Source organism: Antechinus flavipes, chromosome 1 (assembly GCF_016432865.1).
Source record: "Antechinus flavipes isolate AdamAnt ecotype Samford, QLD, Australia chromosome 1, AdamAnt_v2, whole genome shotgun sequence".
Taxonomy (NCBI): Eukaryota; Metazoa; Chordata; class Mammalia; order Dasyuromorphia; family Dasyuridae; genus Antechinus; species Antechinus flavipes.
Window position 1 is genome coordinate 513119250 of NC_067398.1, and position 27967 is coordinate 513147216.

At 34.9% G+C, this 27967-nt stretch overlaps 1 protein-coding gene across 6 annotated transcripts in view; it reads left to right on the forward strand.

The window, feature by feature from the left end:
• Positions 1–27967, forward strand: part of LDLRAD4 (low density lipoprotein receptor class A domain containing 4) — a 578057-nt gene that overhangs the window by 504592 nt on the left and 45498 nt on the right. The window contains exon 1 of one of the 6 annotated variants that reach the window (XM_051970512.1): positions 20688–20948. The exons of 4 other annotated variants lie outside the window; for them this stretch is intronic. The gene's annotated coding sequence lies outside the window, so the exon portion shown is untranslated. Of the gene's footprint in view, positions 1–20687; positions 20949–21747; positions 21767–27967 lie in introns of those variants that run through there. One more of the 6 variants, XM_051970511.1, reaches the window with a different exon arrangement.

Below are 27967 nucleotides of genomic sequence, written 5' to 3' on the forward strand. Positions count from 1 at the left end.
TGTTCTCTTAACAGGTAAAACATTTTGAAAATACCTTTTCTCACCCACTGTTCTACTTGAAGCAGAGCCACCTGGCATTTGCAGTGAGCAGGTTCTGTTTTTCAAAATATCTTAAAGCTTCCCTACTTTTATTTTCTTCAGATTGTCTTGCTGTAGTGCTACAAGCTCAGGCCATTCATTCACAGTAGTATAGAAAAATCATCAACTAAGAATCTAAAATATGGAATAGAGTTTGGTTCTCAAAAATGTTTTATAGCTCTAAATTCTATGACCCCTTGATTTTACTGGTAAGAGAACAGAGGACAGGATGAAGGGCCAGTTGGTAGTGTTTATGACCAAAATCCCAGTGAGTTCCATGTCACTGGAGGTCTTTAAGCAAAAACTGGTTGTAGAGGATGAGGACATATTGAGGACTGTAGGATATTCCTACTTTAGATACATGTTGGATGCTATAGGATATTCCTGCTTTAAATATTGGTCAGACTGATTGACATTTGAGTTTCTACAATTTTTGAATATATAATAGGGCCCCAGTTTTCTGATACTCAGTCTAATATTTTTTTAACTGCACTACTGTCATCTTGTAAGTCAGTTTTAGAGTAATGGTTCCCCTAATTCTTTACTGTCTAGAGTACAGTACAATTTATTTTATGTTGTTTGATACTCACTTCCAGCAGTCGGCTCACTCAGAAGACTCTCCTAAATCATCAATCATTCTTGTCTTTTATTTATTTAAATTTTCAGTTCATGCCTGTAGGATCCTTTAATCTATTTAAAATAATATGGGTTAGGAAAAAAGCAGCAGTGAGACAATGCTATGATTCCACTTTCTACTCTGCATATGTGCTTTAGGAAGATGTGTGTAGTGAAACAGGAGAGGCAAAATGAATATGAACACCGACAGGCCTCCATGAAATATTCACCTATGTAAAATGGGCCTGAAAATATATTTGCTTTACAACCCTACTAGTAGAGTCAGACATCTAGGACTTGCAAAAAATGTATTGTTTTTCTCAATCAAAAATATTGCCACCAGCAATGCTGGTTTTCCTATCTTCCTAACGCGATTTGACTTGTTTCTCTTGATGATGGATTATGTTGCCATAGTCATGTAGTTCCTCATTCATATCCCTGTGGTCAAGACACAAGCAAAAGAAGAGCAGTAGTTTGAATTGTAAGGGTATTATTGTTTTTGGTCACAGACATATTTTCTACATTATGCCCACAGCAATTTTTATGCTCACATACATCTAGACTCTTGCTATAAAGTAGGATTCTTACATTTACTATTATCTTTGTAACCCCACAGCCATTGATTCTGTTACTAGAGCTTAGATTTCAGTGTCCTGGGTAGAGTTTGATGGAAGGTAAAGAAAGAAAAGATGGGAGAAAGGTAATGAGTACTGGAAAAGAAGGAAAAGGAGATTAATCTGTGAAGTGTGGGAGTGAAAGTAGAGGAAGTTAATAGAGTAAGGAAAGCATTCTGGTAAAGAAATAAATGAGCATCACTGAGTGAATATTTGTGTTTTTAATAGATCAGACTAGCTCTCTAAGAATCACTAAACTCTTAAGTGGATTCTATTTTTTTAAGGAAGTTGAAAAGTGAGAAAATCCTTATCTTTCTGGAATTTTTAGCATTTGCTACATTAATTAGTCATAAAACCAATGGAAGGGGGACGAAAGAGATATTCAGTTCAATTCAGTAAACATTTATTAAGTGTTAACACCATGCAGTGCATTGTGCTAGGCAGTAGGGATAGGAACTCAGTTCCCATGTGCCTTCCTCTCAGCATGAGTATCTCCCCCTGCTGAGTGTGATTCTAGAATTCCCTCTTCATTATACCCACAGACAGACTATTCATTCTGCTTATACTGGTAGAGCTAATGAGGACAACCTTAGTTGGCCTTCCTGGCATTCCTGGTCAGCTAGAAAACCCCTGCTGTGCATCCTTTATTTTCCTTGTATCCTTTCTGGCTTTATGGTGAAACAGGAAGAAAAACACAGTTATGCATTGGAGTGATCACTCTCTAATCACACTCAAGTATGAAGCCTTTCAACCGTATTTTCACCCTAATCATCAAGATGAAGCAAAGTACAGTCTTAGCCTATAATCTGGTGGGTGTAATTAAACATATGCAAAAATTGTTATTTTGCAACAAACACATAGAACTCTATGCACTCATATGAAAAGATTTGAGGAGAGAGAGATTACAGAGGGCTAATTACTTTGTTATTAATTATTAATCACAGGAAATGGCACCTGAACTGGACCTTTAAACAAAGGGAATCATTTCAGACACAAATGTGGGAGAAGACTATTCCAGTAGGAAGATTGTCTCTGGAAAGGCACAGAAGTAGGAAGGACAGGACAAGATTGTAGAGTGGCTAGTAAGTACAGTTTGGAAAAAATGTAGAGTGTGTTAAAAGAGTCTATTATACAATCAAGCTGAAACTGTAGGTGGAGATAGGTAGGGGAAGCCTTTGCATTTTGGGCTGTTAGGAGTTTATATTATATTTGGTAAGCAATAAGAACCTCAGAAGGTTTTTGACCAGGATCTAAAGTATTCACTACAGAATTCTTCAAATGATTGAAGGATTGAAGTTTTGGGCTGTTAGGAATTGATGTTATATTTCGTGAACAATAAGAACCTCAGAAGGTTTTTGACCAGGGACTAAAGTATTCACTACAGAATTCTTCAAATGATTGAAAAAAACCTTAATGATGTGAGGTTATATTGCAAAGAGGAGAGAGAGAAGAGCTAGGGAGACTAGTTAAAAGTTATTATTTCAAGATATAGATTTATTTTGCTTCATTCCCCCCCTTTCATTTCATATTATAAGGGACCTATCTCTGGGAAGAGGAGAGAGATACAATAGGAAATGGAGATTATGTTAAAAACAAGTAGCAATAAAATTTATTTTTTTTTGAGAAAGGAGATAGGAACTTAGGATTTCATTAGGAATATTAAGAACTACCAGTGGATAGGAACTCTGAGTGGAAAAAACATCTCTATCCATGTAAATCAACTTCTTTTCTGCTGCTTATATATCATCTCAAATGGTTCCCTAGGATATTGAGAAATTTTGTGATTTGCTTAGGATCCCACAGGAAATGAAGCTAAAACAATAATATGGAGCATAGGTAATGAAATCCTGATCGAGGGAAATATTATGGTAGAATATAAAGGAGAATATAAAGGAAGTAAGAATATAAAGGAGTAGAAGTATGACATTTCTTTCAATTCAACAAACATTAAGTATTTATTGTGTACAAAGGAACAAGGGCTGAGGATTCAGACAAATATATCATATTGGTGTTGTATTCTACTCTATTGAAGATATAATTGAGAATGTATAGGAGTTCTGATAGAAGGAAAAATTAAGTTTCACATCCTTGTGATTGAACAGAAACAGGGAAGTTGGGAGGAAGTACAGGGGAGATGATGAATTTAGTTTGGGAGGTATTAAATTCAGATCACTCAAATTTAAGGTATAGAAGAAAGAGGAATTGGCAAAAAGTTCAAAAAGAAGAGATCAAGATTGTGGGTTTGAGGAATAAAATGCTATAAAATCCAAGAGAGGAAAGAGTATCAAGAAGGTAAAGATAAGTTAACAGTGCTTAGTCTTGCAGGAAGGTCAAGGAAGATGATTTGATTGCTAAGGGAAATACAAAATTTAGATAAGGTGACTCTCTCTGTAGAACTTTTTAAAAGTCTGGTAGACATATTAATATTACTCATGTGCAGATATTACAGAATAACAGAAAAATTCACGAGGTGTAATCAAAGTTCTACATGAAGTTCCCCTCTTCCCAATTTAGGGAAGGAGAGCTAAGAATTAGAGAAGGTCATGGTGGGGTTCCACTTTTCTCATTGAGATAGGGAGTAAATATAGAAGGAATCACACACTTTGGAAACCACATGTTGAATTTATCATGTATCTAAAATTAGATTCTTAGTTTTATATATCATCCTTTCTAATCCACACTGTGGTGGTACTCATTTTATGTGATAATTGAGGTCAAAGTAAAAGTAGAATAAAATTTTTATTTTATGTGGGAGATGGGGAAGGAGAAGTATTATTAACTGGTAAAACTAATGTTTCTAATACCAAACCTTTTCTCATTATATCTCTTCTTATAGAAATATTGCAGGTATGATACTAATGACTTTTGAAAGGACCCCTTCCATCTTTCTTTCCTTCCTTCCTTTCTCCTTCCTTCCTTCCTTCCTTCCTTCCTTCCTTCCTTCCTTCCTTCCTTCCTTCCTTCCTTCCTTTCTCCTTCCTTCCTTCCTTTCTTCCTTCCTTCTTCCTTCCTTCCTTCCTTCCTTCCTTCCTTCCTTCTTCCTTCCTTCCTTCCTTCTTTCCTTTCTTCCTTCCTTCCTTCCTTCCTTCCTTCCATCCTTCCTTCCTCTTGCTCAGCTGATTAATAAGTTCCCTTTCCGTCTGGGTATATATAATACTGCTCCCAATAATAGCTGTCATTTATATCATAGCACTTACAATGGTGCCAGACACCATAATAACTGCTTTACAATTATTACCTCATAACCCTAAGAAATAGATGCTATCCTTATCTCCATTTTACAGATGAGGAAATTGAGACCAAAAAAGGGTTAGTGACTTGGTTAGGATCATATAGCTAATAAATGTCAGAGGCTAAACGCAAACTCAGCTCTTCCTGTCAAGTGGAAGCTTGGTTATCTAATGCAAGTGTTGGGGTATGATTGTAACTGATGGCATATAGAAAAGGGATAAAAATCACTGAATCAGATGATTTTGGAAGATAAATAAAATTTACAGATCATAAATAATTTGTCAGATATTTCCTGGTCCCAACTGGTAAAAAAGAAAAGACTAAAATGGTAGGAACATAATAGCTAATTCTAGTGCAAGTCATGTCATGGACAATACCATATATGTTGGTTTCTAATTTTATTCCTTTTGATAACATCCCTGATTGCTTCTTCATAGTAAACTTTGACCAAATACTATCCTCTTTCACAACATGCATGTGAGCTACATAATACAAAGGAAAAATTAATATTTTTTTTACTTCCCTATAATTTGTAGTTCAGTGATAGGTAAATGGTTAGTAGCAAAAGTAACAAAGTTCTTATTGGATCAAGACAGCATGATACAGCAGAAAGGGACTAGAGTCAGAAGGTCTGATTTTAAGTTGTGGTTCTTCTACCTGCTACTTGGCTGCTGTAGGGAAAATCATAACCTCTCTCAACCTCAGTTTGCTCATTTATAAAATTAAGGAGTTAGATTAGATGACTTTGAAGGTTCATTCTAGCTTGAAATTTATGATTCTGTGAAGACAAATGAATTTTATGTTGCCATGGGGGCTAGGCTTCTACGAGAGGGAATAGTAGGAAATCTTGTCATCCTATTTCCCTTCTCTCAGGAGATAGGCACACTTTCTATTGCTTGTAATCACTGCATAGATGATAATGAATTTATACTGTTCTTGTTACACTAGTTATTTTGGCTGATGGCTCAGTAACGTTATAGGTAAATATCAGTGTATCATAATACTGAAATTATAAAGAAATTATTTCATATTTAAAATATTTATGTATAAGTAGATAATATTTATGTATGTGAGCAGTGAGTATGAAAATAATGCTATTTTAAAAATATGAATAAATTCAATTTCATGTTGAAAATAAAAGATTGTAGAGTCATAGATGGCTTGTAGATAAGGAGAAAATTTAGAGGTCATCTCATTCAAACCTTCACCTTTAGGTGAAGAAATTGAAGCCCCAAAGATAAAATAATTTGCTTAAGATCAGACATTCAGTAGCAGAGCCAGCAAAGCAGCTGGCGCTTTATCCATGACAACAAATAATTTTATTCTTGAACTGGTGGATCCTAATTTAGATCTCTGTGCCTGGCCTCTGTGCTTTTTTCTTCCGTATGCACAGTAATATTGGGGATGTGATTACTACTGAAGTCAGTCAATGCTAAAATGCTTGAGGTTATGTTAAAAAAAAAAAAAGGAATCTGTTAAAACTTCTAAGCCATGTATCTGATGTCTGAGAAGACACCAAATTTATTCACCAGTTTGCCCATTATTTCTCATCAGGAAGAGACAATGTGTTTGGGCAGTATTTTTACCTTGCAGCCATACTCAACTAGTATTTGGGCTCTAAATAGTTTAGTGTTAATAGACTTGTTTGGAAGATATTCCTATAAGGATCTACTTTTTTAAAAATAGCAACTCTTTGGGGTATTCTGATTTTAATTATCTTGGGACATTTATCAGCTTAATGGTGAGTGCAAAGATTAGAACTGATTCTGTTAGAATTTTACACACTAACATTGCCAATTTTATTCTACTTTTATTGTTGTGAAGGGGAGTGTAGGAATCTCAATCTTATAGTATGTTTTTATACTGTGATTCAGGCAAGGGTGGTAATCCAAATTAATTTGGCCCCATATAATCAAATTAATTTGGATAACTTTTGCTCAAATAATGGGAATGTTCTGTGTATTTACAAAAGAATATTCAAACTTCTTTTGTCTATGTTTTATGTATCTAATTTTAGGATCTGGAGTCATCCCTTCTAAAATACAGTTAATTCCAGAATAGCTAATTTAAGTTCAAGGTATTTTATAGGTTTATATATTCTCAGTTCCATATCTCAAAATTTAGACCTAAGTGTTTAATTTTTTTGCTTAGTCATACAGAGGATACAATTAGTTCTAAGCAACAGAATTAACATTGTAAGCACATGAGTAATAATATATTTTCCTTGTATCTTGGGGCATTCTTTGCTTCAAATATGTACAGTATTATCAGGGAAGAATAGGCAAGTAAATACAGGGATCTCTTGAGAGGCACATACGTACATTCCCAGGAGGGACATGGAAAAGCAACTTTGATGTCATCATGATACTTTTTCTAGTCCTGTTCCTGGCTGGATGGGGGGACATTCTCTCTGCTGATCATGTTTTGATACATTGCTTTGTTAGGTTCTGTTTGGTAGTGTCCTATATTATCTACCATTTGCTACCCACTTTTGGACTTTACCTTTTCAGGGTGAACTGCCACTCATCTCAGTTGTGAGGTCAGTGGTCTAGCATAATCCTAAAGGGATGGTACACTTAGTGGGTGGAAAGAGAGATGGCATCTTACCCACTAATTAAAAGCTCTATTTCCACTACTGCCATACCCAATTTTCCCACCTTAGTCAGCCAATACTCTCCACTCTTCCCCTTCTCTTAGCTGGAAAACACCAACCTCTCCCCATTCTGAGCCTGGAGTTTACTTCTTAGGTTATTTATAACCCATAGCAGTTTCTATGAGAGTCCCATTGGGGAAATTCTGTAGATATCCATTGGGAGTGGGGGAGGTCCACTATGGCTCTGATTAATGAGTTGAGAATCCATCCTTTACTTTTCCTTTGGAGTGGGACTGTGAATTGCAAGGGAAGAACCGAAATGTATGAGTTGTAATCTGCATCTCAGACTGACCTCTTTATCTTTCCTTCAGAACCCACTACTCTTATGAACTTCCTATCAAAGGCTCCACAATTCCTCAAGTCACCCAACTTTGCAACGTCTTTATCATTTTAAGCTCTTCATTCTCACTTACCCCACATCTCCAGTCTATTGGCAGAGCTTATCATTTGCCTCTCCACCTTGTCTCTCTGCATTTCGCTCCTTTCTCTCCACTTACACAACCATCACAATTCATCCCCTCATTAGTTGCTTTCTGGAGTATTGAATTAACCATCTAATTTATCTCTATTTCTCAAGTTTCTCTTCTATCCATTCCATATTTAGCATAGCTACCAAAATGATTTTCATTATGTACAGGTTCAACCAAATTATTCATCTCTTAACCTGTAATATGGCCTTATTGATCTTTTTGATTGTTCGGTTATTTCAATCATGTCCAATTCTTCATGAGCCTATTTGGGCTTTTTTTTTTTGACAAAGATAGTTGAGTGTTTTGCCATTTTATTCTCTGGTCCATTTTACAGGTGAAGAACTGAGACAAACCAGATTCAGTGACTTGTCCAGAGTCACACCGCTAGTATCTGATTTCAGATTTGAATCTAGGTCTTCCTGACTCTATTGGGCTACCTAGCTCCTTTTATGGACCCTACGCCCCAATATTTCATTTAAAAATATTCATCTTTTAAAATTTATTATTTTATTTAATTTTTACAATTTACACAACTCAGTATACTAGCATATGTATATTGTTTACAATTAAGTAAATCTTCATAATTTTTGCAGATGGGTATGTAGTCAAAATGTTCAGTGCTCCTATAGTCTCTCCACCTGGGTAAAGTCTGGCCTACTTTAGCTATTTAGTTATATCTACACCAAATCATTTAACAAAAGTCAGTCACGGCTCCCCCAGGTAAGGTTTATCTAGCTTCAAGTTGAGATCTTAATCTTTTGTCTCAATAACTAATTTTGATTTTAAATTCCAAAATTTCTCTTTGTATTGGCATGTAAATTAATTTGATTCAAAATAAAGGAAAGAAGCATGGCTAATTGTTCTCTACCTACTTGGCCTTTATACTCATATTTGTGTATGGGTGTATAAGTCCTGGGCAGCTAGAAGGCACAATATAGAGAGCAAGGGCTTCTTAAACTTTTTCTACTTGCATCCCCTTTTCACCCAATAAATTTTTATGTAACCCTAGGTATAAAGCTATATAAAATAGGTATACAAATCAAACATTTACTGATAATAAATCATAAAGAAACTTATTTTAAAACAATTCTTTGGTATATATATATAATTTTGCTACACATTAAAGATGAAAGCAAATTTCACATACTAATGAAATGAATTGCTTCTTTATTTCTCTGTAAAGAATTAAATATTGGCTGAATATTTTATACTTTTTACTGTTGCCAAATTTTTGGTGACCCCCACATTCAGTTATGGAGTTGCAACAGTGTAAGAAACTTTGGTATAGAGCACCAGGCCAAAGTCAGGATGACGCATCTAGTTCAAATGTGGCCTTAGATATTTACTAGTTGTGTGACCCTTTGCAAGCCACTTAACTCTATTTGCTTGAGTTCCCTGAAGAAGGAAATAGAAAACCACTCTAGTTTCTTTGCCAAGAAAATCCTAAATGGGGTCATGAAGAGTCAGACACAATCAGAATGAGTGAAAAAAAATACTCATATACATACATACATATACAAACCAGAATAAAGATATAATTTATATACATGCATAATATATAAATAACATTAATATAGACAATTTAGAATTTTGCTACTAATACATATATACATATGGATAGGTACATGTTCACTGGTTCAGTAGTGTTCAACTGTTCATGAACCTAACCACAGCGCTACTGCCTTTTGCATTTTCTTGACAAAGACATTGGAGTAGTTTGCCATTTCCTTTTTCAATAAATGGATAGATACATATATATAAACATATGATGTACATATAATCATATATAGTACAGATATATATATACATATATCTCATCTGCAAAGTCCAAAATTGGCAATGTCTATTTCATTGTATATGGAATATATGTATACATATACATACAAACATATACACACCTATACAAATACATACATGATATATACATTTATAAAAATATTATATGTGTGTATCTATATTTTATATGTTATTTTACATATGTATATATGGGTATATCTATAGCTATATAACACTAACAAAATCCTAAATTGGCAATTTCTGTTTCAACATGCTTGTCAGTAGGCCCTTTTATATTGGTGAGAGATGAGGAGCTATTTTTAAAGCCTAGTTAGGCTAGTGATTGTCAGTTTAGTATTAAATTATCAGGCAGTCATAGCATTTATACTTTTGTATGGTGATCTCCCAGCTTTTGTAGAAGGGAAATTTTATTTTCTAAGTCCAATTTACATACTTTAAATCTTACAGATTTACAAATGGTTCTAAATAATCCATTGGTTTCAGTATTCTCTTGGATGAATAACCTCTTGAGCTTAATGACACACTTGTTTTGTATGGAGCATTTTGTGAATGTATCCAAATCTCCACAAATACAAAATACATTTTGAATCAGAGAAAAGGATAAGGGGTACAGACACTCAGTATAGAAGGTAGGAAGCTAGAAAAGGCATACCATCCCTTTTCCTGGATGTTATCCATGTCCTAGGTTTATTGGTCGATATATGAATTTTTTTTAAATTTTGCCTGTATATCTCTGTGTGTACGGCTTGTATCAGAAATACCTAAAACTCTCAGGACAGAATAATAGGTACTCCTACAGCCTCACGGCCACTCTACCCCAGCCAGTTCTTTTGATGTATAAGCTATTATCCAAAAATTCTGGGAAAATCTATGCATTCTATGTTTCAGTATAATATGCAGATTAATTTGTCCCTTAAATTTATAGTCTACAATATCACAGGAGAAACTCATTGAAAGAAGAAAAAAAATTCAAGAGTTTTAACTCTTGAATAACCATTAGTTATCAAAGATCTCTTTAAATCTCAGTAATTTTTGGTCCTGTACAGCCTATATTATGAAGGATGCTCTGGTGTACTGACAGTTTACATGAATTTACTGCTCTTATAGCTATTATTTCCTGCTTTTAAGAAAATACTATGAGGTTATATGATCTTGAAAGGATGCCGTTAGAAGTCTGGGAGCAGATTCCCTGCTGCAAAAACACTGCATGTATTCACATGAACTGAGCTTATTAACTAGTCTCCCTTATTAAAAATATATGTTAAAATGTAGATAAAACCAATCAATCAACAAGCATTTATATTAAGTGTTTGTACAATATGTGAGGTGCTGGGGGTTCAAATACAAAGTATGCAACAATCCTAACTAGGAGCTTGTGTGCTAATGGAGCAGACAGCCGTGTGTGAATATGAGTACATATATGTTGGGCATCCAGATAGCACAGTGAAAGAATGCTAAAGCTAGACTCTGGGAGGCTCCAGTTCATATTTGACCTCTGATACTTACTAACTATGTGATCTTGGGCAAGTTACTTAATCTATTTGCTTCAGTTTCCTCATCTGTAAAATGGGGATATTGATAATACCTACTTACCTGCCAATACTTTGAAGATAAACAGATAATAATTATAAAGTCCTTAGCGTAGTACCTAGCATATACTAAGCATGCATAAACGTTTGTTATTATTATTATATAATTCCATGTAGAAAAAATATAAAATATAATGAAATGATAGCTCTTGTAATCTCTTTGCTTTTCTTCTTTGAATGTTTTCATACTGGGCTCATAGGTCAAAACATTTCAGAAGACTCCAGTTTTTGCTTTGTATCTCACATACAAATTGAAATGAACCACCTGGTCCTGGGGCTCCTTCTTCTTTTTTGTAGGAGAATGGGCAATGGAGGGCTCCTCCTCCAAGGGAGGGCTGCTCAGGACAGCCATCTAATCATTTCCTCCCTGATTGTACACCAGCATTTCATTATGCCCTTAAGAATTTCCACATCTTAGAAGATCAACTCCAAAACTCACTTCTCTGTACTGTCTATATCTCTGCCCTCCCTCCATCGGAGTGGGAAAAATAATAGAAAGCTCCTTCTAGATCCTATGTTTAACAAGAGTGCTTAGGGCTTTTGTTCAATCCTTCAGTTCTGACTGACTCTTTGGAACCCCTTGGCAAAGATACTGGAGTGATTTCTCTTTTCCTTCTCCAGCTCATTTTACAAATGAGGAAATTGAGGCAAACAGGATTAAATTTCTTGCTCAAGGTCACACAAGTAATGAGTGTCTGAGGCCTGTTTTAAATTCAAGTTTTCCTGGCTTCAGGCCCAGTGCTTTATCCATTGAGCCATCTAGTTGCCTTTAAGGGAAACCGTGGCAGTATGGGATTAACCCACAATCTTGGCACTATTACAGTTATCATTTCCTACTTGGATGCACTTCTAGATTTCATCATGACCCTCCCTTCCCCTTTATCCAAAATTTTCAACTTCTTTTTGAGTGATTTACGTGGGTTTTATTTATTTTTATTTAGATTATTTTTATATTTATTTGATTGTGAGTGTTTTGAGAGCAAGGACAATTTGTCTTTCTTTGTATCCTTTAGGGAACTAATGTTTATTGACTGAAAAATTGTTGTTGTGTCAGAATTCTTGAAGGGGAGATAAAAAATACAGAATGGTTAGTTTTTGTTTTTCAAGTCTCATGTATATGTTCTTTTGCTTGAACATTGCTTAACATTATGGAAGGAAAATCAGAGTTGGAACCAGAAATTCTGGATTTGGGTTCTAATGGCCACTTATTATTTCTGTGGCAAAGAGCAAGTTATTCAACTTGTCTGAATGTTAGTCCCTTTGTCTATAACATGGAGATAATAATGCTAATTTCACTTTAAGGAACCATTTCTGGACCCAAAGATCTTGGACTCTTGTCCTTTGTTTTAGTAAATCATTTGCTCTGGATGCACACATATATTCCAACTAGATTAAGTTCAGAAGGTAGCTAGTCACCTATAAGAGATCACTGTTGTTTTATGAAGGGAAAAACTCATTTTCTTACGCTTTTTGGTTCATTACATCAACCCACCCTAACACTCCAGTATCCCAGAGAAAAAGATATTTAAAGCTTACTTTGTGATTTGTGTTTGGGCCTTCTTAAAATTGAGAGGGATATATGGTAAAAAAAAAAAAAAGAAGGTATCCAGTGTACAAAGTGGTAAATAGGTCAAGGATTTATATCTTACACATGAAATGCTCAGACATAAAACATAGCACTCGGGCAGAACAGCTTAAACCAGGATTTAATAACTTAAATATACCTACTGTTACGATCTTTCAGGAGCTTGATACTTAGACCTCAGTAAAACATAAAGCAGTTATTGATGATTATAAAGTATCATAAGGAATGATATTATGGCATATTTACATACATTTCATTTTTATCTCCTTATTGTTTGCCTCAAAATCCATATTAATTGACGAGCTGGATAAGGATTTAGGCTCCTCTTCTTTTCATTGGTTGTCTTCTCTAATGTAGAAGCTTCCTTTGCACTACTCAACCCCACATATTGGACCCAGGAACCCACATATCTAGACCTCTCAGAATCACGAGGTAATCTCTAAATCCTGGTCAAAGTCATCTTGAGAACAGTATTTGGTCATTTATTGGGAAAACACAGCAAAAAACATAAACTTTTGAGTCCATGCTCCAAATGGGAGTGTTGGCAGGGTGGAAAGAAACAAGAGAGCCCATCCACCATGTTTCTAATGAGTTTAATGGCCAAGAGCAGCTCTGGACACATAGGAAAGTTGAAGAAAAAAAGGGCACCAAAAGTACTTTCTTCTCTTTTAAAGATCCCCCTAAATCATATGCTGTTTTAGCTCAGTAATCAATAAGGAGATCACTCTATCATTTCAGAACATCTTCATCTTCAGTTCAAAGTCACACAAATGGTCTGAACATCCCCAGTAATCTCAAACACTGAACCAATTCGTGGGGTCAGCTGGGACCAGAAGGGGCAACTCTGAGCAGGCTCCAATATTTATCTCAGCACTATTGTGAAGACAGTGGTTTTTTAATTTTAAAGTATAATGGATTATCATTAATGTGAAAATGAGTGAAACTAAGAATAGTGATTGATATAGACCAAGGTTTAGTTTTGGTGGGCTTTTTAAATCAATTCTGATTATTATTACAATATGAATTCATACATTAGAACTAGAAAGAGAGCTTAAGATATCATCTAAACAACCTCTTCCTTTTGTAGTTGTGGAAATATCCCAAAGATATGATATGACTTAGCTTAAGATAACACAATGAATTAGTGATATTGTCAAAATGAGAAATAATGCAAATATCCTTGCTGTAGTGAAATCCTTTTTTTTTTCTGCTGCTGTCCTATCCTATATTAGATAATGTTTCTTCTTCTTCTTCTTTTTCTTCTTCTTCTTCTTCTTTTCTTCTTTTCTTCTTCTTCTTCTTCTTCTTCTTCTTCTTCTTCTTCTTTTCTTCTTTTTTCTCCTTTCTTCTTTTTCCTCCTTTCTTCTTTTTTCTCCTTTCTTCTTTTTTCTCCTTTCTTCTTTTCTTCTTTTCTTTTTCTCTTTTTTCTTCTTCTTTTCTTCCTCTTTTTCCTCTTCTTTGCCTTCTTCCTCTTCCTTTTTCCTCCTCCTTTTTTTCCTCTTTCTTCCTTCTCCTTCTCCTCTTCCTTGGGCCTGGCTTCTTGAAAACTTTGTCTTCTTTGATTGAATTTAAAGTTGTCTAAAGTCTGTCCTTCTTTCTTTGTCTTCCCACCACACGTCTAAGTCTAGAAAGCCATGCTTAGTTTTAATAAACTTGAAAGCAGTTTCCTTTTGGTTGTTTTTGATGTTGCTATTGCTGTTCAGTATGTAAGCATCTTCTTGATACCACTGGATATTTTACTAACTCTTAGAAGCTAGGTCTCACCTAATGGCAAAGCACTTCAGTATCCATGCCAAGAAAACTCCAAACATGGTCACAAATCATCAGAAATAACTGAACTGACTGAACAACAATAACAAAACAACAATGTATTAATAATCTAGGCATATTTCTATGTCAGCAAGCTGGCTCCAAGTAGACATATGTTTATTCTTGCTAAAATTTGAGCCAGATGCTAGTTTTAAAAGTTTAATAGTTTATGTGGCTCATTCAGATTTCTAAATAAATACTTCTCTGTGGTGATTTTTTTTTTCAAGAACAAGGACTCAGAAGTAGTTGTCCTCTGCTACAGACCAATTTCCCACAAACTTTACACAAACCAGACCAATTTCCCACAAACATTACACAAACCGTGGCTATTTTTTTTAATCTGTAGGAGTACATTTTCCCAGTCTTAAATTTTTTTTCATTCGACAAAAAAGATAAAACTTATTTAAAATGTACATTTTGTTTTCTTTCTTTTTTTTTTAAAGCTGAATGCCAGAGTCTAATTTTCACATGGAAAATTTCATCCTCGAGCAAGTTTTTATAGAGTAGTCATAAACTTCAAAGAATAGGAACTTATAATGGATGTGGCCATTCATTGATTCTTGACAATAGTTACTACATTAATAACTATTTGAGATACATAAAATGACTCCTAGAGCTTCCTAGGAGATGTATGGAGATTTATACCTAGGAAGTGTATGGAGATTTATAATCTCTAATGAAGCCTTGTAAATTAGTCAATCTCCATGCATGTGAAATAAATTCAGCCTGCAATATGTTCTATAAAAATCTATTTCTTCCCTCATATCTTTTGGTTATGTTTTCATTGGAATTTGTTTGCTACATAAATGATTTTCCTGAAAAAATTCAAGGGTATTCTGATAGAGCAAAAGGAGTATTGTTAGAATGGGAATCCAGAGTAGCAATTAATACTGGAAAAATTAGTCATGGTTACTGTGAATTCTGCATGCTCAGGAATTTTGTCAACTTTAATTTTTGAATATGAGAAGGAATACTCTACTGAACTAGTCTATTGGTCTTCGACATACCTGAAGCCATTTGGGTAGTAAATGACAAAATAAAAATTTTGTTACCACAGTAAGTCCTAGCTAGAGACTTGCTAGAGACATATACAGTTTAAGTAATTTTTAAAAAATTCATTCATTTATTTATTTGTGCAGGGTCAGACAGATAATTAAAGGCAAAAGAGCCCATCTTTCTGACTCAAGGCCAGCATTATCTCTTCCTCTTAAACGTATTTTGTATTTACTTTTTATTTGTATTTATTCTTATTTAGTTGTGTCTATCATTTTTAGGGTTTTCTTGGCAAAGATCCTAGAATGATTTGCTTTTTCTTTCTCCCACTCATTTTACAGAAGAGAGAATTAAGGCAAATAGGGTTAAGTGCCTAGGGGCATATAACTAGTGTTTGAGGCTACTTTGAGGCTAGATTTGAACCCAGGAAGATGAATCTTCTTGACTCCAAACCAGATACTCTGCCACCTCTAGCTGCCTCTCTGGCTGACTTGTTTATGTCTTCTTTGTATCCAATTATAGATATACATTTGTTTTTTCCCATTTGAATGTAAGTTCCTTGAAAGCAGAAATTATTTCATTCTTTGTCTCTATCTCTAGCATTTAGCACAGGGCCTGGTACTTACACAGTAAGTGGTTTATTGATTGATTTATACAGAAATCTGCCTCTGCTTAGAATTCATAAATCCCAAATAACCAGCCTGTGATGTCTTCCCCCCTACCTATGTTTCTAATCAATTCAACAAATATTTATTATTTAGGTAAATTTTTGTGAAAATTTAAAAAGCTAGAAAGGACTAGCAAGCACAATTTTCACTCCTGGATATTTGTTTTCCCATTTGTATCTATATAAAATAAGTTTAATCTCTTTTCTGATGATAGTCCTTGAAGACAGCCATCATGGTTCATCCTAAAACTTCTCTTATCCAGGAGAAACATATGCTGTTCCTTCAAATAATCCTTGTAGGACATAGTTTTGAATCTCTTCTCCAGCTTGCTAATATCTTTTCTAAAGTATAGTACTCAGGATTGAACTCAGTAATTTTGATGTGGTCCAATGAGCACAGAATAATGTTAAGGATTATTATTTCCCTTTTCCTGGATGCTGATTTTAATGATAAAGTTGAATTATCTCATTTGGAGCCTGCCACATCACATTGCTATCTTATATGAAGCTTGTAGTCTAATAAGTTCTTTTAGATAGGGGTCTATGAGCAACTTACCTTTATTCTATATATCTGCCTGTAGTAAATCATTTAATAGAGTCTATAGTATATTTCTCCTATGGAACTAAAGAATTCTGAAGGGATTCTTTGAAATGTTACTATAGTTAGCATGCAGTGTTATCAGTGGCATTTCAGTTGTTCATTTTTACTATATAAAACTGATGAAAAATAATTTGTAAAGTGCAGTTATCTATGTGAGCCTTCATTTCAAGCAAAACATGATTCTCAAAGTCGTTTTAGACAGTAAACCACAGAAAAGAGGTGAACTTGTATTATATTTTTTATAGTTTGTAATCCAAATTTCACCTTTATTTTTAAAAAGTTTACTATCCACGACTCCTTTGTTAATGAAGCTAATTGCTTAGGGAGAGGGAAGAGTATTACATTCAGAGTTAGAGGATTTGATACTGGTTCTAATACCACTATCTGAGTGACTCACTTTGCTGTGCTTCCCACAGGAATAACATGCAGGAAGGAAAGAAGAAAACACTGTATAACTTTCAGAATGCTACAGAAATATGTTACAAATTTAACAAGGATCATAAGGTCAGATTTTCAGTTCTTTACAAGAGCAGGTTATCTTTGGTATTTGCTGTACTCAAATTCCATATAAAATTAATTTCATAAAGTTTGTTTTAATACTTTGAAAGTATTTGTGATTTCATTAGGAAGAGATAATCCCTTCACTATGAGATTTTGGTCTCATATGATTTTTATCTTATTTTCTCATCTATCATCCATAATGGATCTAATCCATGCACTTGAAGTTTTTCTTTTAATTTTTTAATATCAGTGCTGTGCACATAATAGGTAAATGATACATTGAACTTAATGAAATTTTAAGAGGATATACTCAAGGTATTAATAAATATGTAAATATATATCATATGACTGTATGAAAGGTGACTTTAGCTTTTTATAACAAAAAATACAATACATTCAATTAAAACTAGCTTGTTTGCAAGTTAAATATAATCTTTGAATTCAGGATCTTAAAGCAGTTGATTTTAGTGTCTAGCACTTGAATAAAACCTGGTAGATACCTATAAAGTATTGCAAATCTAAATCAGTGGAATATTATGAAGAGATTTCAATAAGGGTATTCAGCTGTTTTTTCATGATGTCCATGAAGACATGGACAAAATGGTCAACTGTTTGCTGTTATCATTTTGTTATTTAGTCATTTTTTAATCAATGTTTAACTCTTTGGGACTCCTTTTGGGATTATCTTGGCAGAGATATTGGAGTGATTTGTCATTCCCTTCTCCAGCTCATTTTACTGATGAGGAAACTGAGGTAAACAGGGATTATGTGCTTGCTCAGTGTCACACAGCTAGTAAGTGTCTGAGATTGGATTTGAACTTGTCTTTCTGACTCCAGATCTGTTTCTCTATCCATTGCTCTACCTAGCTGTTATTATTATTAGATTAATTTAGTTGCCTAAGTCCTCATATTAAAATTCTTCAAACTCACACAGAGATCTTTCATTTCAATTGGCCAGAGTGAGCAGCTCTAATTTATATATTTATATAGAACATATGTTCTATGTATATCTCCTCATATGTGTGCTTTATATATTTACTGACAAAGATAGAGACTGTAGATAAATATGTTAAATCCTTCATTAAAAGACAAGATCCATGAAGGCAAGGGCTGTTTTCCCTTCTATGTCTTAAAGCTTAGTATTATCTACAACCAATGGCATCTGTAAGACCTCACCATTTATAGGAAGCGTCCTACTTCCATTTGCACAGGAAATTCTCAATTTGGATTGTGGCTCTTTGGAAAGCATATATATCTCCTTGTTTATACCTTATATGATATTGGTAATCAGAGGATTATTGAATGAAAATCTCTTTGTGCTTGCATCTATTTAAGAATGCATTGATCTTAACACATGCATGGGAGACACATCATTGAAATGAAACCTTGAAGGCTATCTCTTGCTTTCTGAGTCAGTTGCTATTGTGTAACTGAGATAATAAATTCAGGAGTCCGATGATATGCTTACTGAAATTATAGATCACACAAAGCTGGGAAAGATAACTAGTATTTTAGATGACAGATTGAGAAAACCAAAAAAAAGGGGAAATTTAATAGGGATTATTATAAAGCTTTGCACACAGGTTAAAAATCAACTGCATAAGTATAAGGTAGGGTGGGAGGGGAAACCTAGTTTACTAGCAAACTATAAGACAACTAGTAATAGTAATGCATTTCCATAGAAATTTATAGCTTACAAAATTCTTTTCTTATAACAGCTTTATATGTTTTATAAGTTGGATATCATTGTTCCCATTATGCAGATGAGGAAACTAAAGTGCAGAAAGATTAAGTAACTTGTTCAAGTTGATAACAGTTTCTGTATCAGAACTGGGAATGGAACTCATAACTCTTGACTTTAAAGTTTAGCATTCCTTTGCTATTCCATGTTGACTCTTTAAAAAAACATAAAGATTTTATTTGGCTACATGTTCAATATGAAATATTAGTATGTTTTGACTAAAATCCAATATGATTTTAGATTATTTTAACTTCTGATATGAGCAGAGAAGAATTGAAACAATAACCACAAAAAGATAAACCAAAGCAGAATAAGAAAGCTATTTTAACTTGAAAATTATTTAAGATTAGATGACAATGGCTTAACTAACATATGAAAATATATACCATTTATGAAATTAGAAGCAGAAATCCTTCTAGCCTTCTTATTTCCTGTATGTCAGTATGGTCCCTTAGGAAAATCTCAGTGAGGTTTGCTGGTCCAAATTTGAAAAGACTTTCTCCCCTTTTTGAAAATAATTTTAAGCACAAGGGAGTATATATGTTCTAGCCAAATTGAAATGCAAGCAGTGACATCAGTGCCCAGACACTGTTGTCATTGCCCAGATGATGTGTTTGGGATAGTGACAGCAAGGACTGGTTGCTGACGTAATTGGCTGCATTTCTGACATTGCTGCTAGCATATATAAAGTGTAACTTTGCTTTGACTTCTCCTATAGCCAAAATTATTGTGAAGTCTTACATGTCACTTGCTATTTTTCTTTGCTCTAGATGTAGAGAAGGCTGGGAGTGGTGGGGTGGTGGTGGTGGTGGCAATTAAACCAAACCAAAAACCTAAATTACCAAAGGCTTTTCTAAGTACAGAGCTTCTGTTATGACTGATGTTTTGGGGTTTTGTTGTTGTTTTGGGGTGTGTGTGTGGGTTAATCACCATGACACTCTGCCCTTTTCACTGTGGCCACGCCATGATTTTCTCTGAAAATTGTTGTGACCGACTGGCAGCTTGCTTTATAAGTGACTTCACAGAGCCTCAGGATGTCAAAATGCTCAGGAGAAGCTATATGTCCACAGGAAACAAACTGTATAGACTGGAGGACTGAAGGAGAGGGGGGAAGTAAGCATTAGTCAAAAATCAATATAAATATGAGAACTTAGTCCTGAGAAATAGCATCATGTTTATTTTTTTTATTTGAGTTTTTGCAATGGGTGCTGGCTATGTTTCTGTGCCTTTTTATTTTAGCTGACAAGCCTGAGTGCATTTAGCTGAGGAAAGGGTTACTTGTAGTAAAGGTGAGCACTTAAGAATTCTTAATGGGCTTTTCTGAGGTGTGATATTTAGATGAACATCCAGTAGTCTGAGAGAAGAGAGGACAAAAGAGAAAAGGGGTGTGTGTGTGTGTGTGTGTGTGTGTGTGTGTGTGTGTGTGTGTGTGTATGAAAGGGGGAAAAGAAGAGAGAGAGAGAGAGAGAGAGAGAGAGAGAGAGAGAGAGAGAGAGAGAGAGAAGAGAGAGAGAGAGAGAGAAAGAGACAGAGAGAGAGAGCGCGCAAAGAGAGGGAGAGAGGGAGGGAAGGGGAAAGAGGGGGGCAGACAAATACAGCGAAACAGAATTAGAGATGGAGAGAGAGGGAAGGAAAGAGAAAAAGACAGAGAGAGAGAGACAGAGAGAAGGGGGAAGGGAAGGAGGGAGGGAGGGAAGGAGAGAGAGGAGGGGAGAGGGAGGGAGGAAGGGAGACTATGAAATTGTTTCCTCCTGTGGTTATGACATCGGCATTCTCCAATGCAAGGCTTAGTTAGAAGAGCATGTGTAAGCTACTCCCATCAGTTTGACTTCTGGGAAAGACAGAAACAGAAAGAAAAGGAATATCAGACAGACTCGAATGAGTGAGACTGTTTTGAACTTGGAATGATGTACAACAAACTGGATCTGAAATACAGAAGGATGAGTAGTTAAGGACCCCTGGTTTTGGTTTCAAGAGCAAAGCCTGTTTATGTCTGTTGCATTGGTAAGATCTCTTTTTTCATTTTTTTCCAAATCTGAAAGCTTCTAATAGAGATCAAGGAAAGGAATATTTTTTGTTGGGATTTACAGATTTCCTTCCCTCTGCCTTGTCTGGTTTGATATTCTACTGTCGTAAAATGAACATACTGGAAATAGATAAACTGTCTTGAATCTTTCCTGTGGAATGTGTGTGTGTGTGTGTGTGTGTGTGTGTGTGTGTGTGTGTGTGTGTGTGTAATTTGAAAAGCATGATATACAGAATAAGTATTTTTGCAAACTAAAACGTGCGTTCAGCTAGTCTGAAGATATGAGGCCCTGAATGTGTTATCTGTTTCTACGACACCACCAGTTTCCTGCCACATTGCTTGCTGATTTCTGTTGATGGCAGTTGATAATTGGTAGCCACAGTCTGCGGTCTGAGCCACAGTGTTTGAGTCTAGCACCTGGGTTGGGCTCTGCTGATACAGTAGAAAAAGGGGGAGAAAAAAGGGAGAATGAGTTTCTCTCTCTCTCTCTCTCTCTCTCTCTCTCTCTCTCTCTCTCTCTCTCTCTCTCTCTCTCTCTCTCTCTCTCTTTCTCTCTCTCTCTCTCACACACACACACACACACACACACACACACCCAAGCTGGCTGTAATTGTGCAACTCAGAACTGCTTAGAGAGGATATTGCCTCACTGCCTAGAATCCGAAGCTGAGGAGTGATGCTTTAAGCTTGGGGACTGCACCAATGCTGGGATCCCTCTACAGGATTATGTCCAGTGATCACCTTAACTCCACCGCACTGAAGGATGCTCAATTTAAAGATCTATTATTGAAAAAAGGTACATTTTAAAACAAATGCTGATGAGTCTTTGTTTAGTCTTTGAATTTTGACTGAGAACAGACTTCAGCAAAGTGAGAACTGGATAGCTTTGAGAGACACTTGGTACGCCGGAGGGGGTTGTGTCTATGAACCTATTTGTATAAGAAACTTTCTCTTCAGTAAGACTTATTTCAGGCATTTCTACTCTCCTCAGTCTGTTATGGATTCTTTTTGAAAGTATTATGCATCAGAAAACACAATGTTTGTTTGTTTGTTTGTTTTTTATAACATTGAGTACTTAAGCTCCCAAACTCCTAAAAAATGCTATTACTCATTACCATACATTTTTTCATCCTGTATTTTTGAGTACAGCTTTTAATAGGAGAAATGGATTTCCAAAGGATGTGGGTGGGAATTTGAGGTACCTTTCCATCTTCACTGTAAAAGAGACATAAGAAAATTGTAACCAAGGGGAGGCAGTAAAGTAGAAAGAGAGAAAGTGGAGGAAAGGGAAGTTGGGGAAATTTTACTGACTTAGTAAATATTATGTGTACTACTTTATTTTCTCCTGGAAAGCAGATTGCTTAATTAATAGCAAGGAAAAAATTTTAATGACCCCTACAAGGAATTCTAGTGATTTGTTAAGTATCTGATAGTGTACTATAGGTGCATACATTTAAAGAAGTTATATGGATTACTCTATCAGTTTTCAATACTGTTCTATCAGAAAATCTCTTTGGTCATCTTTTTTTTTTATTTGCACCTTCTTCTGAAGAGATCTTGATCCTCAAATTCTTATTCAAAAGTTTGCCTTTTGGAAGAAATACTTAGATTTTGGTAAATATGATACTGCAGTAGTATAAGTGACATGTAATTCTAGCAGTGTCTGCAATCTAGTAAATCCACAGTCAATATAGTGGCAATATATGATGCCCTTTAGCTAGAGTTTTTCTTGGTATCTGCTCTAGGAAACTATGTTTTAATTAGACTCAAATAAATCTCAACTCAGTTTCAGTCCTGGCTATCTGAGTGCTATATCACTCACATCACTTCTTACTTCTTCCATTTGTATACAGAGAATATTGCTCCATTTGTAGTTTATTGTGTAAAGTCAGTCAATTGGTTAAAAAGCATGATTAAGTACCTCCTATTATCAGATACAGGCTAGTCATTAAAGTATCAAGAATAAAATTAAAGAGTTCTTGCTTTTAAGAAACTTGCATTCTTATAAGGGAGAAAAATATATAATTAAGCATAAATAAAAATATTTCAAAAATGAATACAATATGCTGGGAACGGGGAGGCACTAGACTCTGAAGTGGGGTGAAGAATCAAGAAAGAACTAATATAGAATTTGGCTTTTGAGCTGAGTGTTGAAATAAAATGCATTCTAAGAAGCAGAGGTGAAGGATGAGGCATGATAGTGGAAGAGAGTGTTATGTATATGAATAACAAAAAAAATAGACTCTAAAGGGCAGGAATGAAAGTAATATATAATAGAGTTGAGTCTGAATTGTGAAGGACTTGAAAAAGTAAAACTCAGGAATTTATATATTGTTCTAAACGCAACAGGGAGCCGTTGCAGTTTATTGAGTAGGGAAATGACAAGGTCAGATCTCCACTTTAGGAAAATTACTTTGGCAACTACATAAAATAGATTAAAGTTGTTGGAGACTCTTATGAAAGCTTGGATCCTTATGAGTAGAAAGAAGGGGGCAGATATAAACCGTGTTATGGAGAGAGATGCTGTATGTGTAGGTTAGAAGTAGCATGAGGAATCAAGAATAATGCTAAAGTTGAGGATGTGGGTGACTGAAAAATGGTGGCATCTTCAATCAAAATAGGGAAGTTTGGAAGAAAAATAAATTTGAGGGAAAGATGAATTCTGTTTTTGACATGTTGATGTTCATTATACATCCTAGATTTTAAAAAAAGTAATATAAGATAAAAAGTAACACTACTTGTTATCCTCTCCTGTATTAGCTAGACCCCTTCTTTAGTATATTGTGTTAAGTTTTCATCTCCATGCTTGAAAGATGTGAACATCTTGGCAAGATCTTGTAGTGAAATTCTCATTTCCTTTAGTAGCATTTCTTAAGTGCCTAGCTAACAATAATGCTGTGTTAGGTATCATAAAAAAAAAGTTAAATGGATTATAGTTATGTCTTCTAGGAGTTAACAGTTAAAGGGAAATAATGTCTGCTAAAAACTATGTTTACGTATTCCTAAGATATATTTTATATCTAAAACATCTTATTCTTTGAACTTTACGTCATGAACAATTCATATAACAAACTGATTTCCCCTCACTATACAATTTTTATGCATTTTTCTCATTCTCAATAAAAGTCATTTTTAATTTATATCTTTTAGAAAAAGCTTATTGAAAGTTTGCAAACTTGCTTTAATATGCCATACATAGATTGAAATACATTCTTTCTCCTTCCCCACCTCAATAGCATAATTCAAAGGAAATCATTGGGCTTAGTCCTTAGGAGTACTTTACACTGCTTACAATTAGGAAAGAATAGACACTATATTTAACTAACATATGGGAAGTAACCATAAGGGAAGCATAAATTTAGCTCCTCATCACTTTCACTCCTACTCCTATGGCTATAGTGAGACCCCCTGTATCCTGAAATTCCATCTCCTGTATAAGCTGTCCATGTCTGGGATGTGCTCTTCCTTCATATCCAACTCTCAGAATTCTTAACTTCCTTCAAGGCTCAAGTTAGGTACCACCTTTTCTGAGAAGCCTTCCCTGATTGCTCTTATCTCCTCTTCAAATTTTCTTGTGCTATGTCTGTGTACTTTTTACATTCTCATTCCATCTAGGCTCTCTTGGAGGGCATGAACTATTTCCTTTTTGTCTTTGAGTCTCTGACATCTGAACACCTTGCATATAGGAAGTGTTCAGTCAGTTGATCTGTAAATTGAACTGTAAATTTAATTGCATTGACTTCAGGGAATGATTTTGAAGGAGGGATACTTAAACATTCTCTTATTAGTTGGTTAAAACTTCACAGAGTAGGAGAAATGTGTACTGTAATAACTGTAATTTGTTTAGCCTAATCTAAGGACAAGCTGTGGATTTAAAGCTAATTAGAAGAGCGCAAAAAGTGCCTTATGCAGATAAATTGAAAGTACTGAAGTGATTGAAAATGAAGGGGGGTAAACTGTAGATAGATTGATTGATGGTCCTCAGATCTATGAAAAGAGACAGTTATTGTCCATTCTTCAGAAAGGAAACAAGAGGAAATGTGTTAATCACCTTCCCTCTTGGACTTCCAAGAACAATGATCTCCATGTCTTGTCCCCTTTTAGCTTCATGAAGACAGATACAGGTATTATTTAAACTTTCCATCTTCCCTAGTGTTTAGCACATAATATAGACTTTCCTCCCATTTTACTTTATTTTTCATTTAAAAGCATTTTCTCTCTCCCACTTAACCTAATTTGAAAGTAAACAAAATGTCTGTACAAACAGGTATAATCAAGCAAAACAAATTCATAAAAAATGGGTTTTTTTAATGAATGTTGGATGAAAGACAAAGGGAAAACTTCATAAAAAGGAGAGTTACTTCACATTAAAGTGACTCCTTCATTAAAGGAGAGTTCTAATTCTCTTAAACCCATTCCTCTGGGATCTTTATTCAGTCCTTACTGTAAGCTAAAAGACAAACTAATGGCTCAGCTCCTCTTCTATCCCCATAATTCCCTTTGGAGGACTGCCCACATAGATGTCACTAGCATCACTGTTTTGCTGTAATAAATTAGTTTATTGTGCTACCTTACTCTAAATTTGAGCCCAGATATATTTTAAACTTTCTAACACTTTTATATCAATGACTCATTTATGATAGAATCATGAACCACAACCCTTTAAATTGAGGGGGAGTGTGAAACACTCACTTTAGCCTTAAATTCTTTTCTGGGTGGCCTGCCTCTAGACATTTTCTTGTTGACGTCATTAGCTAATAGAATTGCTACCTGAAGAAAACTGACAAGTGGGCTGTTTTCAGAATTAATATCAGACACATGGGATTTTGAATATGAGTGAATAATGAAACATTTCTTTCTTTTTTTAACTGTCCCTACTATTTTTGGCTTGGTTTTTTTCCCCCAGTCATTTTCCCTTTCATCTTCCCTTAAGACTCATTCTGCATTCATTCTCTTTTTCGTTTTTCTTCCAAATTCAACTCCCTCCCTTTATGCCTACTCTGGTCTCTGCATTCTTGAGTTGTTTCATTCATTGAATCTTGCCTTCAACAACTACTGCTCTTTCAGATGCTTCATGAAAACACATTTATATTTTTGAAAGCTCTTAATTCTTACTTGAGTGTTTCAAAGATTAGAACTAGGTAGGATGAAATGAAGGAGGTACTATTAATAAGACTCATGGTATATGTGTTTAGCCATGGTCTCAGCTGGTATTTTGTCTTGTTTAGATTATCAACTCTTTATACAAAGACTATGTTTTTTGTCACCCTGGTGCTTTGGAAGCAAAGTGTATTAAAGTCTCCGGGTTTAGGATGAATATACCTCTTCAGAGCACACCAAACCTAAATTCTTTCTGGGAATCTGTCAAAGATATCTTTGTGCTTTCCAAGAGCAAAAAAACCTTTTTGAACAATGAAGAGAGGAAAAATAAAGTTGTGAAAAGAGAAAGTATATATGCATGTGTGCTTATATATGGGGGGCAAAGAGAAAGTGATGTTTTTTTTAATGTGACAAGAAATTATTTCAAATCAAAATGGTTATATAACAAGAAATGGGTAGTATTGAATAGATTGTATTTTTATTTTTAGCCAAACTCCTCAAAAGCCTTTGTTTAATTAATTAATTAATTTTTAATTAATTATATTTTAAATTAATTTTTGTTGAATTCAATAATCATTTGTTAAGTGTCTGCTGTTTGCTAAAACATACAAAATGAATATAGTTCCTGCCCTCAAGGAGCAGTCAAAGTATTGAAATAACATAATACACAGAGAAGTAAATACAAAGTAATTTGGAAGTTGGGGATGAAGTTTATTAATCTCAAGATTAAAATTGGTTTTCTTAATTTTCTTAGTTTTAGGGCTAAACATTCTGAAGAACATGTTTGCAGAATTTCATCAAGCATATGTTTTTAGAAACGGAATTGAGTTTTCATGGATTGTTGTATTGTATTTTTATAATAGACAAAAGTAACAAACCTCCTAATTGTTTTCTCAACTTCATGTCTCCTCTCCCTCTCCAATTCTTCCTTCACATACTTGCCAAAGTGCTACTCCCAAAGCACAGTTCTAACAGTGTCACTTCCCTACTCAGTAACTTCAATGACTCCCTATTATCATTAGAATCAAATGCAGATGTCTATATTTGGGCATTTCTTGTCCTTCATAATTTGGCTCCAACCTATATATTATTCCCTTTCATGTACTTTTCAGTCAAGACAAACTGGCTTTTTTGCTATTTCATCACAGACAACTCTCCATCTGGTCAGTGCGTGCCTTAATCTCCGTACCTGAAATATGTATGATCCTATTGCCCTCTCTTAGAATTCACATTTTCTTTCAAAACTCAGATCAGGCACTATTTCCTATATCTTTGCTGACTATCTAGTTGCTATTGTTTCTCCCCATGTCAAATGCCTTTTACATATATACACTTTGTGTTTCTTTCTATAGAATGTAAGCTCTTTAAGTGTTTCAGTTGTGCCCAACTCTTCATGACTCCATTTGGGACTTTTTGGGTAAAGATACTAGAGTGGTTGGCCATTTCCCTCATTTTACAGATGAGGAAACTGAGGCAAACAGTGCCTTGCCCTGGTCGCACAGCTAGTATGAAGCCAAATTTAAACTTAAGAGGGCTAGTCTTCCTGCACTTCCAGTTCTCTAAACAATTGGCATCTAGTTGCTTTCCCTTGAGAATTGGGACCATTTAATTTATGGCTTTGTATTTCCACTACCTAGCACAATACTTAGCACATAGTAGGCAGTTAATCAAAAATCACATATATAGTATCTATCAAGAGAGTAGAGGAAGACAGAAATTTGTTACCTGATAAGTCTTCCTAACCCACCCCCAGAGTCTTTTTATTTCACAACACACACACTCACACTCACACACACACATACTCTTTCTCTTTCTCTTGCTCTCTCTCTTTCTCTCTCTCATTCTCTCAATATCCCTCAAGATACATGTACTGTTTTGTTTTGAAGCAGTTTTATTG